Genomic DNA, 13,665 nt, shown 5'->3' on the forward strand with positions numbered 1-13,665 from the left:
CGCGCAGATAATTTTCGTCAATTATTATCATCGGGTATTACATATGAATTTGTGTCCGTTACGGCGTTTCATCATGTAATCATTTGACGATCTCGGATCTCGATGTCATTCTTACATCGCCAATTAATGAAGTGACCGAACTGGTGAATTTTGTACATTATGGAAAGCTTCGTCTGGAGCTGTCACCGACTTTCCATCTATAATAGCACTTGTGAGCTGCAACGTAACAAACATAGAACTGCGAAATGAGCGTCTGTAACTTGTTTTCTTCGTTTTTTCTTTTGTCTTTCGTTGGAAAAAAAAAACCTGTAACTTCTTTATTCAAATTATTTTTTTCGGCTGATGAAGGCTAAGTATAACCGAAACGTTCCTTATTTATTGCAATTCGCGTATTAATATAATATATGTTTTTAATTGGCATCCAAATCATTTAGCTCGTTTCTCTGATCTAATCTTTATATTTATGTTATTCATATTATATAAGTTATAACGTGACGCTTTCATAAGCGCCGTTACAGAGAGCGATAAGGCCGAAGAGCGATAAGGCCGAGGAGAGTACCCTGGGTTGCGCCTCCCTCTCCCCTGGAGAGAGATGGAAGACGGGTATACCTGATCTTAATCATCTCTTAAAAATAATTATTTTATATTACCGTTCTACGTATCTTATGTAAATCTATCGAGAGAGTGGAAGGGTGGAAGTCCTGATTTAGTCCGAGCGGTCAGTACCGGTAATTATGTATCAAAGGTGACCATCCGGAGACAAGACATCGAAAGAACAGCCAGAGGAGCCGTACCGACGTCGACAACGCGCCAGAAAGTTAAGTCACGGTTCTGCCTATTCCGCTTGTCTATTTCCCTTCTTGAACGCTTTAAGTGCTACCACCGTTTCTATTTCAGAAAGTGCCATCGCGTTAAAGGAGCATCTACGATCGAGCCAGCGGACTGCAAGCCGCGGAACTACAACCACGATCAAGATTCGTTGAAGCCTGGTCAGTCCGACGACCTTCTGCGCGGATGCCACTTGAGATCGGATACTTATCACCAGAATAATTTTGACAAACTTGTTTTTGCAAGCCTACCCGCTGTGAGACGGGCGAAGCTGCTACCGGCAACGTGGCAACGGCGCGGAGTCTCGCGGAAAGATAAATTACTGCAAATAGCGACGAGAAAGAAAGACGCACCTAACCGAATACCGAGCTTATCACCGGAGAAAGTCTGCGATATCACGAGGGCGCGCGGATATTCGGCGGAACCCGGCGAACGGATCGGCTCATCACTGTTGTGTGTGCTATCTCAGAGGAAGGTCCAAACCGGGAGCCGACGATTGCCGCCTACTGATCTCTATAAACCGCTGCTCTAGTAACCTTAGTATCAAGCATTCGGGTGAGAGTCGATCTCTTCTGATTCCATCAAATAATTCCGCGTTACCATAATTATATCTGGGAGTTATACCGCGATTGAGAAGCAGAACCGATATAATGACTCTTACCGAGAGATCAACCGTAGCCCGGACATGATCGTGAGTCCCTATCGGGAAACGCGGGCATCGACAGTCACGTGTATCGTACCAAAATTGTGAAAAATTTATCGTACCGAAATTGTGAGAAATTGTTTATTATTCGCATTATTTATTTATCCATATTATTGTCTATTATTTATAATTGCACGCACGCGCGCGTGCAATTGCCATAATACAGTATATACACAGACACATACAGGCAATGTAAATCCGATTGTACAATTTCTTCGTAACGCGACGTCTTGGGTAATGATAATGTCGCTGATATTGCAACTTTTAAGTCTTATAAATATTTTTTTAGTTATTAGTGATCTAGTTATTAGGATTGTAAAATTTAAAAATTGTTATTTACATTAAAAACCGCTGTGATGGACGCTTATGTTATATTTTATGAATACAACTACGCGTAAGTTTAATCGCATATTCCTTATTATAATATCGCATATCTTTATCGTAAAATAAGCATAAAAATCTTTCACAATATAACTTGTATTACTACTTTTTCGTTACAAGCTCAATAATTTGTATAATTCAAGTGAAATGAATGTGACTAGTTTTGTCAATTTGCGGGCTTCTCTGGTGGGTAATCCTACGGTGAGGGAGCGGTGGACACGATTTTTAAAAAAATAATGAATAATATAAGGCCGAGAACGAGCTATTCTTTAGGTTTTCGGATTATAATTTATTTTAATCTTAACAACCAAGATACAATTAGCGGAACGTTGCGGACGTACTTGTTTTTCTTCAGCCGCATTAATTTACATTTCTAATGTCGAATTATTATACTTAAAAGGAAAGGGACGGAAGTGTCCGCCTCAGATTAAAACGAGCTTCTAATATGTTATAGTACGGATAAAAATAAGGAACACGTTTTTTTTCTACATGTGCTTATTTGAATTTTTAGGGGATAAAACATCCCTTTGAAAAAAATCGGTTTTTTTCTTTCGAAGCGTATATCGTCGAAATTATAAGAGATAGAAAAAAATGTTCTGAATAAAAGTTGAATAGCTGCAAGACATTATAACAGTGATAAAAAATTAAAAAAAATTTTTAATACATTTTCCCACAACCAACCTATTTTTTTTTCAAAATTTTTATTTTCTTTTATAAGCAAAATAAAGCTTATTTTATAACAAATTTAATGGTATATGACAAAGTTATATTGCGACATTTCCATTTTCCAAAAGTAATTAAAAACCACTTCATATCTTATGGTACGTGCACCCGTCCGTGTACTATACAAGTGTCTACCTTCGACTTTGACTAGCATTTAATACGTTGTAGTACAGATCAAAATAAAAGACACGTATTTTTTTATACGTGTCCAATCCCACTTTTAGGGGATGTAACATCCCTTTTAAGAAAATCGGTTTTTTTCTTTTAAAGCGTATATTGTCGAAACTATAAGAGATAGAAAAAAATATTCTTGATTAAAAGTTAAATAGCTTAAAGAGTATTTCATAAAAATAATAAAAAAAATTTTTTATACTTTTTTCTACCACTTACCTGTTTTTTCAAACTTTTTATTTCTTTTTATTAGCAAAATAAAGCTTATTTTATTACAAATTCAACGATGTATGGATAAAGTTTTGTTCCAACATTTTCAAAATATAATTAAAAACGTTTTTATAGGCTGGTTCGTGCACTCGTCCATGCGCTACGAAAGTATTCCTCTCCGACTTTGACGAACCTTTAATATGTTGTAGTACTGATTAAAATCAGGGATACACGTATTTTTTTTTATACGTGCTTAATTTCAATTTTAGGGGGTGTAACATCTTTTTGAAGAAAATCAGTTTTCTTTATCGAAGCATATAGCGTCAAAATTTTAAGAGACAGAAAAATATGTTCTAATTGATTTTGCTTATAACAAAAATAAAAATTAAAAACAACAGGTAAATAGAAGAGAAAAGTATAAAAATTTTTTTAATGTTTTTTATCATTGTTATAAAGTACTCCTCAAGACATTTAACTTTTAATAAAAATATTTTTTTCTATCTCCAATAGTTTCGACAATATACGCTTCGAAAGAAAAAAACCAATTTTCTTCATTGAAGCGTCTCAGCCCCTAAAAGTGAGATTGGGCACGGCAAAAAATATTTTTGTGTTATGGATGAACTCCTCTATTTGTACCCAAAGTTTCAGATTTTTTTGAATTTTCGGGTTGCCTAGTGTTCTTTGTGAGTGTAAAACGCTAATCAAAAAGAACGTGGAGCGGATAAACTATTTATTGTCTTTGTATATTATATTATGCTTCTAATCTCTATCGGTCAATCTGTCGAGCAAATCAAAATAAGATTCGTTTAAAAGCTTTGTGTCTTTCTGAAAATTGAGTTCGTTGTTCTGCTCTTTTATGTGTATCATTTTAAATATATATCTTTTGTCATATTTTGGTTCTGTATCTAAAATTAATGTGTTGTTTCAATCTATTGAGATATTGTAGCATGTGATATGTTTTGAGATGACAGAGTGCTTTGACGAATCTAATTTGATGTTATTGGTGTGTTCTTTTATTCTAGTATTCAATTTTCTTTTAGTCTGGCCTACGTAGGAGGCATCGTAGTCATTACATTTTATTTTGTATACCACGTTATTTGTGGCAGTAATGATGTCTCTATCTTTTTATGCTTTGACAATCTTGTTCAGTCGGTTTAAACATCTGTAACCTATCGTCAATTTGTTCTTGTCTATAACTGATGTTACTACTTTGGACATGTCTCTTATGTATAGGATTGTTATGTATTTTTTATCATTTTCCGGCTCGCAATCATCCTGAGTATTGTTTTTTTTTTGTTTGTAAGTTTTGTATTAATGAGTTTTTTTTATCTGAGGTTGATTTTGTTGAAAATTAAATTCAGTAGGTAACCATTTTCTTTTAGCAACTGTATGACTAATTGTATTTTTTTGTTGAAATATGGGATTGGAAAGTGTGATCATCATCATCTAAGTCCTTTACATCTTGGCAGATGCGTGGTGACTATGCTTGTGCTTCCATGGTTCTAATGACTCTCTTGATGGTGGTGCGCCACCCGTCTCTACTAGTGGTGGCTCTCACCGCCTTTTCCATGGTGGTATCAAGCAGTTGCGTAACTGTATCAGTCCAGCGTGTTGGTGAGCGGCCCCTTCGCCTCTTTCCTTCTGGCTTTCCCTGAACTATCAGGCGTTCGATGTTGTTACTGCGATTTACATGCCCAAAAAACTTGAGGATTTGGCTGTACACCACACTCGACAGTCTTTGTGGTGGATTTATCTCTGCCAAAATGGACGCATTTGTTCTTCTCGCTGTCCAAGGAATTCGCAGCATCCTTCGCCAGCACCACATCTCGAAGGCCTCCACGCGTTTCCTATCAGCCGCTCGCAGCGTCCATGTTTCGGAAGCATACAGAAATACCGAGAATACTAGGGCCCTGACTAGATTGACTTTGGTGTGTCTTGTGATGCTAGGATTTTTCCATACTTTAGTCAGTTGGGCCATTGCTGTTCTACCCATTTGGATACTAGTTAAGAATTAAAAAGTTTTTAATTCTTATCAATTTTATATCCCAAAAGTTGAGACAATTGTTATTCTCATACTCAATAGTAAATTGCAACCGAAAATGATATTTGTTGAATATGTTAAGAATATCCCTCACTCGATCTTGTGGTGCTGCCATAATTATGTCGTCTACATATTTATTACAGAATGGTATATCTAGTTTTAACATATTCATTGCATAGGATTCTAAATCTTGTATGACAATGTCTGCAATGATCGGGGATAGTGACGATCCCATGGGTGTGCCATGTGTTTGCTTGTAAATTGTGTTGTTGAATGAAAAAATATGTAGACGACATGACAAATAGTTATGCGCTCACGTAGAAATTTATACTTAAGTATAGTAATTCGACGTTAGAAATGTAAATTAATGCGGCTGAAGAAGGATAATTACGTTCGAAACGTTCTACTAACTGTATCTTGGTTGTAAAGATTAAAATAAATTGTAATCTGAAAACCCAAAGAATAGCTCGTTGTCGGCCTTATATTATTCATTATTTATTGATACGAGCGTAAAAAGATTGATTTCAAAAAAATTTTTTAACAAAAGACTAAAAGTTTAACAAGTAAACCCACGGAGGTGTCACTCATCAATTTTGAAACTTTGCATGTGTGTAGAACTTAGAAAAATATTTGACACATATTTTTGTTATTAGTAATGGCCAACTCTGAATGAAAACTAACGTTTAAAGGTAAAGGATAGATTTAATGTATTAGGTGTATTAAGTTGAAAATTTTAAAAAGTAAAATGTGTTAGGAGGTTTTTGGGGTCGCAGCAACTAAATCTTATGTCAAAAGTATGAAATTCAAAATGGCCGATCCAATATGGCGTCCAGATACATTAAAATTTTTATTATTTTTTGTCAGAATGAGTAAATTTTAAAAATTCTTGTCATTACAAAATTAAAATTTCCAATTTTTGAGTCAATGATTTTAAATATGGTGTTAAAGATATAAAATTCAAAATGGCGGTTTCAATATAACAGCTATACATGTTAAAATTTATAATTTTTGCAAAATATGTGTTGATACAAGATTCTCACCTTTCGGGGTGCTTTTTTACAGGGAGTCCCCTTGTTTCTCACCTTTTGGAGTGCTACGAAATAAGTATCTGGACGCCATATTGAATCGGTCATTTTGAATTTCATACTTTTGACATGAGATTTAGTTTCAGCGACCCTAAAAACCTCCTAACACATTTTACTTTTTAAAATTTTCAACTTAATACATCTAATATGCTAAATCTATCTCTTACCTTTAAGAGGTAGTTTTCACCCTTCAAAGTAGACCATTGCCAATAAAAAAAATACGTCTCAAATATTTTTCAAAATCCTACACGTATGCAAAGTTTCATTAAAATCGGTAAGTGACACCTCCGTAGGTTTGTAAGTTAATGTTCTATACAGTGATCGGAAATTAATCTCCCCATGAAAATTGTTCGTGAATCTTAACCGGTGAATTGCTCAGTCGGAGAGCATCTCACAAAAGCAAACGTATGTACTGCGCTCAAGAGAGAAGAAATTGTAGCTGAAGACGACTCGAAGCTAAGTCGAAACGTCCGTTTTTAAATTAAAATTGTTTGTTTGTTATTCAACCTTAAATACGGCTGGCTCGCATTCCGATCGGAATGCCTAGTGTCAGAAAACGTTTGAGAGTGTGGGAATAGAAATGTATCATTTCTCGTATCAAATAAATTACACAAATCGTTTTTATTAATTTTGGCGATCACTTTACAAATGACAGGGCACTGCAAATGTCTTTATAGTGCAAGCGTGTAACCGGAGTCGTTATCGCTCCGTCGATGTCCACCTCGTCGGATGTAAAGAGCACGTGACTGCTCGGAGTAATTTTCGCCGATGCCGCTGCTCAGGCCTTTGAATTGCGTCCTGGCGTGCGCGTTAAACAGGGGAGATTTTGGTCCTGATGATCCGTGCACAGGAGAGAAGCGTGTCGAGCGAGATTGAACGAGAAAACGGTGATAGCAAAAATGCCGGAGCACTATTACGATTTTGAGAATGCGAGAGCGAATAGTCTAGCGGCTTGTCGTTTTGGCGTGTCTTACGAATCTGCTCTCCTTTTCGAAGCAGGTAGCACTACGGTGGTCGAGTATCGATCTCGATCGCAGTTTTAGTCGCGTGTCGAGGGGTTGGCGCCGCTTCGAGACGGCGATATGACTCGACTTATCGATTCCCACAATTGATAAATTTGATCATGCCTGAACATTGTTAATTATACGCACTAACAACTGCGGTTACTCTTATTAGTCTATTAATAGATGATTACTTGACAGTTTAAGAGTATTACACTTCGGTGTCTTTTATTGTAATTTTTACATATTTTGTAAATGCGTCAACAATTAACAGTATATATTTCTTCGTCGTATCGGTTTGGTTAACGGGGCCAAAATGGTCTACATGAATCGTTTCAAATGGCATATTTTCCTTTGGAATAAACCCCTTTACTTTACCCAAATTTTTCGAAATACATTTTATACAATTCTGAATGTGCTCTCAAATATTTGCTTTCATCTCGGGAAACTAGTAACTTTCCTAAAGTATCGCGTACGTCTTATTTACACCGAAATAACCTAACTCGTTATGATACTTTTGTAATAATTCCTGCTCCATCGAGTGAGACACGTAAAACAAAAGCTTGTTTTTTTTCTTTTCGATAAATTCTGTTTGATAGATTCCGTTTCGCATTTTAAATAGACCATCTTGCTCCCTTTCAAGTCGTGTTCTTAACTCCTTAATCTTTGGGTCTTGCGCTTGACATACCGATAAATTAAATTCGAAAGTGTTATCTTCGACTACTAAAACGCTATTTGTTCGGCTGAACGCATCAACATGTGTCATTTTCTTTCTAGGCCTGTGTTCGCTATTGTAATCGAAATTCTATAATTCTAAACGCCCACCTCGCAATTCGTGGGTTTATGTCATTTTTATTTAAAGTCATTCCAACAGCGTTACAATCTATGACTATCTTAAAGAGTATGGTTTGCAGATAGATTCTAAATCGCTTTAACACGTAAATGATCGTTAGAGTCTCAAACTCATAACTATGATAACGCGCCTCTACTTCGGTCGTTTTTTTAGAAAAATAAAAGGTTGAATGAAAACGATTGTCCGCCTTTTGTTGTAAAAACACCGCGCCAAATTCTTGTGAGCTCGCATCGCAATGTAACTCAGTCGAATCATCGGGACTATAAATTGACAAAATCGGAGCTTTAATTAATTTTCTTTTGAGCGCTTTAAACGCATCAATCTATCGTTAACCAAACTCGAATGTCACACTCTTCTTCAGAAGCTTATACAAAACTTTGGATATCGACGCGTAATTTTCGATAAATTTTCTAAAATACGAGCTTAATCCGAGAAACCTGCATGTCGTGTACGTTTTTGGGCATCGGAAAATTTTGCACTTCACCGATTCCTCTTTCGCTCGGTCATACACGTTCTTTCGAAATGATGTAACCCAAAAATTTTACTTGTTTGTAACAAAACCGACATTTTTCTAAACGCAATTCAAGACAGTTTTGGATTAGTGTTCGAAAAACTTCATTAAGGACCTCGACATATTTTTCCAAAATATTCGTCACTATCAGAAAATGATCCATGTATACAACTACGTTCTCGTTCTTTATCAAATCGCTCAAAATTTTGTTGACGTAACGCTGAAATCTCGCAGGCGCATTTATCAACCCAAATAGTATTTTTAAATATTCATATTTATAACGGCGTTATGAACGCGGTGTACTTAATACTGTCTTCGGCTACATAAACATGATAGAAACCGTCCTTAAGAGGATGCTATAGTGACGGGAATTACCGACACATTACAGTGTTCATTAATTTTTGAATTGGCTCTACAGATCACAAAATCCTTTTACAGAATAAAAGTACGCACCAAAACAAAGTGCGGGCTGGTAAATTTTACGAGAAAATCGAACAAAAAGTTAAAAATTTATTTATTTTTGGCTCGTGGATCTGTCAACCGAGGTTAACTTTTGTCATTTGCTAACGTTCTGTAGCTCGTATGTATGAAATGAGACCAGGCCGCACTTTAGAAAACTCTAATGAACTACACTGACTGTGTGTCATTCCAGTCAAAAGTCTAACAAAAAAGTTTAACGTGTAAACAGCTGTACGTGTACAAATTTTGCTTAGCGCACGTAAACAATGGCAAGCAGAATAGTGACTGTAGTTGATACGTCTTTTTGGAGATGGCGAAATAATCGAAAAACAAAGACAGATCTATGCGTTGGACAAAGAGCGATAGCCTGGTCTCCCTCGAAAAATAATCTGCAATGCCGACGTCGGGGAAGTTCTTTGGTCACTATAGTATCCTCTTAAGATCTAACGACGTGAAGAATCGTTTACCACGCAACACGTTAATTTAGTTCTCAATCACCGGAAGCGGTGTAATTGTCTCTCACCCATTTTATTTAAAGTCCGATAGTTGACACATAATCGCGTTTTCCATTTTTCTTTTTAGCCAACACTATCCTGGATGCGTATTCCGAACTTCCCGTATGTATGACTTTCTGCACTAACAAATCGTTTAATATTCCGCGTAACCTACTTTTCTCTGCATATGGCAATTTAGCGGTAAAATGGAAACATTGTTTCTCCTTTAAATACAATTTAATTTTAGCTTTGAGCTTTGGTTCGGTCATTCTTTCCGTCTGTATAATACATATGCCTCACAAATATTCTACATAAATCTATTTCGCGTCTTGCTCGTTATTCCGGGATTTACATCTAATTTGTCAAGCTCATCGCCTACTCAAAAAAAAATGTTTATATATAATCATATAAAATTATATAAAAATATATATAATTATATATGGAATTTGGCCATTTATATATACGATCGTATATGATGACATGTATAATTATATATAACTATATATATTTATTGCAACGTACTTTTCCTGCACTCGCCAGGCGCAGGAGAGCATGCCCAATATAAAAAGGGGTAGGGGGGCGGAAGCGGGAATTCTTCAAGCTTAATTAGTGTTTGGGCGCCAGGCGCAATCTCTCGCGCCGCTTCAAAAAGATCGGGAAATGCGCAACACGAAAAGGCTTATATCTCTGCCCGTGGCTTGCTCCGAATTTTGGCAGAGGGGCGTAGTTCTTAGGTGTAGCGGGAAAAGGGGAGGGAAACGCAATCACAACTCTAGAGACAATTTAAAAAATAAAAGACAATATATTTGAGAGTAATCGGAGACACGGTATGACGAATACAAGGAGTTTACAAACGGTACGCGATTACAAGCGGCAGTAAGTAATGTTGGAATAATCTGAAAGATAGCAACTTCACGGGGGGGACAGATTAACGCTATTGGTATGCACAACTAACGGAGGCGTACTCTCGTTACTCGGAAAAGTTTCAAACGATTCGAGAAATTACTACATCGAAGATCACGGCAGGACGGAACGAATTACAAACGGCGCGGTACGATAACCATTACGATACAAAGACACGCGGTACGACAATGACCATCACGTGGACTCGCACGGTACGGATAGCACTATTCTCGCACGTAAAAAAAATCCGAACGGGCGTCACGCCCCTGGCGGTAGGACTTACTCGCGGTCACTAATTTCGGTATCACCTCTCAGAATCTCGAAAGCCGGTGCTTCCGGCGGCAATTCCACGGCGTCGCAAATCTTGCGGAGACCGACCAGAATCGAGTCTCGCCGAGATCGGGCCGCGCGAATTCCACCCACCGAGCGATCCGACTATCGCGAAAATCTTTACGACGGGTTCGGTAAGAGTGCAACACTGCTCCGATATCACCCCGGTACGGTTCGATACGGTACGATAATCCCTAATAATACGGCTCGATACGAGACGACAATTCACAATTACTCGACGTAATACGAAACGACGTGTGACGTTAACTTAAAAACTAGACGATACGCGCGACTGTCGGTGTCCGCACCCCGAGAGGGACTTAACGATTCTTGAGCTGCGGTCGATCTCTCTCGAAGTGTCGCCACTCCGGCTCAGTTAATTACCCGCGGGATGCTCCGCTTTCATAAGTGCGGTATACGGTATGATTACGGGAAATGCACGGAGATCGACCCTCACTCAAGGACTTGACTTACGATTACCGGAGCGGCGACTTACAATGATAGATCGGTAGGCGATGATCGGCGGCTCCTGGACTGTACCTCTTGTCGCTGTAGCACACACGACAGTGATGAGCCGATCCGCGCTTTCCGGCTCGTCGGGCTCGGCCGAATTTTCTCGTGACGTCACAACGTCCCTCTTCGCCGATTTTCGCCGATGATTGGTCCGCGTTCCCACGCGCATTCTTCTCGCTCCTGGCGGTATTCTTTCTTGAGCGGTCGGTAGTGCGTCCTTCTCCCTTGCTCCGGTACTCGCGATTTTGCCCTCTCGCTCTCCCTCGTTACTCCGCGGCGTTGTCACGTTGTGTGGCGATTGCCGCTCTTCAACTCAGCGGTCGGCGGGACGGACGGGATGTTCCGAAATCTTTCCCGGCGTTGACGCTCCAAGTTCGAATTCTATTCCTTGCTGCGGTCGTCGGGCTGGCCAGGCCTTTGACGGCATTCTCCCGGGATGATGGCTCAGCGGCCTGCAGTCCGCTGGTTTTATTTGGAGGCTCCTCCGGCAAGATTCGCTACAATAAAGGATGGCGTTAACACAGGCGGTGTTTGGGAAGATAGGCGGTAGTAATAAATAGGCGGAACCGCAACTTAGCTTTCCGGCGCGGGTTTGGCGGTGGTGCGACTTCCACCTTTTCTTCGGCTTCCTCGTCGACGCCTCCGTTTGGATCCTCTTCGAGCACACACAACTAACATTGCCGTCCGCTCTGGTCTCGCTGGTTCTGCTACGTCCTAGCGCTCTCAATAAAGTCCATTTTACATTGCACCAACAAAATACACGGATAATTAGAATTACAGAGCGGTAAGACGCGGTAATAAAATGGGGCATTCGCGTCCCCTTCTCCCTCTCGGGGGGAGAGAGAGGCGCAGCCCATGGTACCCTCCACGGCCTTATCGCTTTCCGAGACAGCGCCGCGGAGCGTCACGTCACATTATGTATAATCAGTATAATCATATAGATCATATATAATGTTATTGTATATAGGTGCATATGATCATGTATAATTATACATGATGTCATGTATGATTATGTATAAATGACCAAATTTCATATATAATATAATAAAATTTCATAGTTTTATATAATTATATATGATTATATATAAACTTTTTTTCCCGGGTACCCAGTTGCTTTCGTTAATATTTAGTATTTTAGAAATAGCATTTTTGTGTTTTTCTTCCCGTTGGACCAACGTAAGGCCCAACAATTTAATAGTGTTTTTGCTGAGTATTATGTCGCATTTCATCACTCGATCCAGAACAACTCGTAACAACATTTTACTCGCGTGAAATTTTTCTCCGACAATATTTGTTTCGATCTGTCCCAAAATCTCTAACGCCGACCCGTTAATTCCCTCATATTGGCCGTTCGTAATATTCGTAATTAAATCTAACGGAATAAGTTTTAACAAAATTACATTATACCCATTATGTACTCCGACTTGTTTTAACTTATCTTAAATTAGATGACATTGACGAATTCGTTGTCGCTTCGCTTTTGTTCCTCAAAGTTGGAGATTTGCGATGTCACTTCCGCCTGTACTGGTGTCTTTGACCCTGCCGTCGTCTTTTTCCTCTGCGGACAGTCTCGTAGCTTGTTGTGGTCAGTCGTTCCGCACTCGTACCAAGATCCTCTTTCCTTCTTTGGCTTTTCACAATTTTTAGCAATGTGCCCTGTTTGATTGCAGTTGAAGTACTTGCCTTCCATACTGCTTCTTGCTACTTCCAGTGTCGATGTTAGTGGCTTCGTTTTGTGCCTGCTCTCATTTTTATTCATAGAATTGTTACTGATGTCCCGTGCATAACTTTTATGCGTCGCTCGATTTATGACTTTCTCGAATGCCTTAAGTAAATCTTTCTTCTTCTTAAATCCTTGAATACGCGCTTGGTTACGCGTTACCTTGTCCAGGATGCCATCAATTATGTTATAGTCGCTGAGCTTGTCCTCATTGACAGGGATTTTATTAGCTAAAATCGTTTTCTCGTAAAAATAATCGCTGAAGGTCGTAGCACCGAGACCCTTTTCTTAAAACGTTTTCGTAATTCCATCTTTGTGGGACGATAGTCGAACAAATTCTGTATTTTATTGATCAACTCATTCATCGGTATCTTCAAGTGCTCCGGTTTCAAGTGAAACATCGCATGGCCTTTTCTGTTAGATGCATTCCGATGAGAATTTGCACCGTTCCGTCATCAAGTTAATACGTCGCTCGGATCAAATCAAATTGTCTTTTCCAAACGGGAAATGTATCCCCTGAATCTGAAAATTTGCTTAAAAGCTCGCTTAGAGGCTGCAGCTGCGGACGGATCGTCGAGCCTTGACACACGATCGTTGATGGCGACGCTATGAGTCGCGTGTTTTCGGTATTTCCTCTTTCTCGACGTAAAATTTCTAATTCTCGCCTCATAAGATCTTGTTCTCGTCTTATTATTTCAACTCTTTATCGTAATGTTTTTTCTTTTGTCTGGGTTTCTAA

The 13,665-nt window shown here is 38.7% G+C and overlaps 1 pseudogene across 1 annotated transcript in view; it reads left to right on the forward strand.

Annotated features, from left to right (window-relative positions):
* The first annotated feature begins 1,269 nt into the window (after window positions 1–1,269).
* The window catches only part of LOC120359184, a 61,749-nt pseudogene continuing 49,353 nt past the window's right edge, over window positions 1,270–13,665 (forward strand). The window contains exon 1 of the transcript XR_005576022.1: window positions 1,270–1,383. The product of XR_005576022.1 is annotated as an ATP-binding cassette sub-family G member 4-like (transcript). The remainder of the gene's footprint in view (window positions 1,384–13,665) is intronic.

Source organism: Solenopsis invicta, chromosome 12 (assembly GCF_016802725.1).
Source record: "Solenopsis invicta isolate M01_SB chromosome 12, UNIL_Sinv_3.0, whole genome shotgun sequence".
In the NCBI taxonomy this organism is placed as follows: domain Eukaryota; kingdom Metazoa; phylum Arthropoda; class Insecta; order Hymenoptera; family Formicidae; genus Solenopsis; species Solenopsis invicta.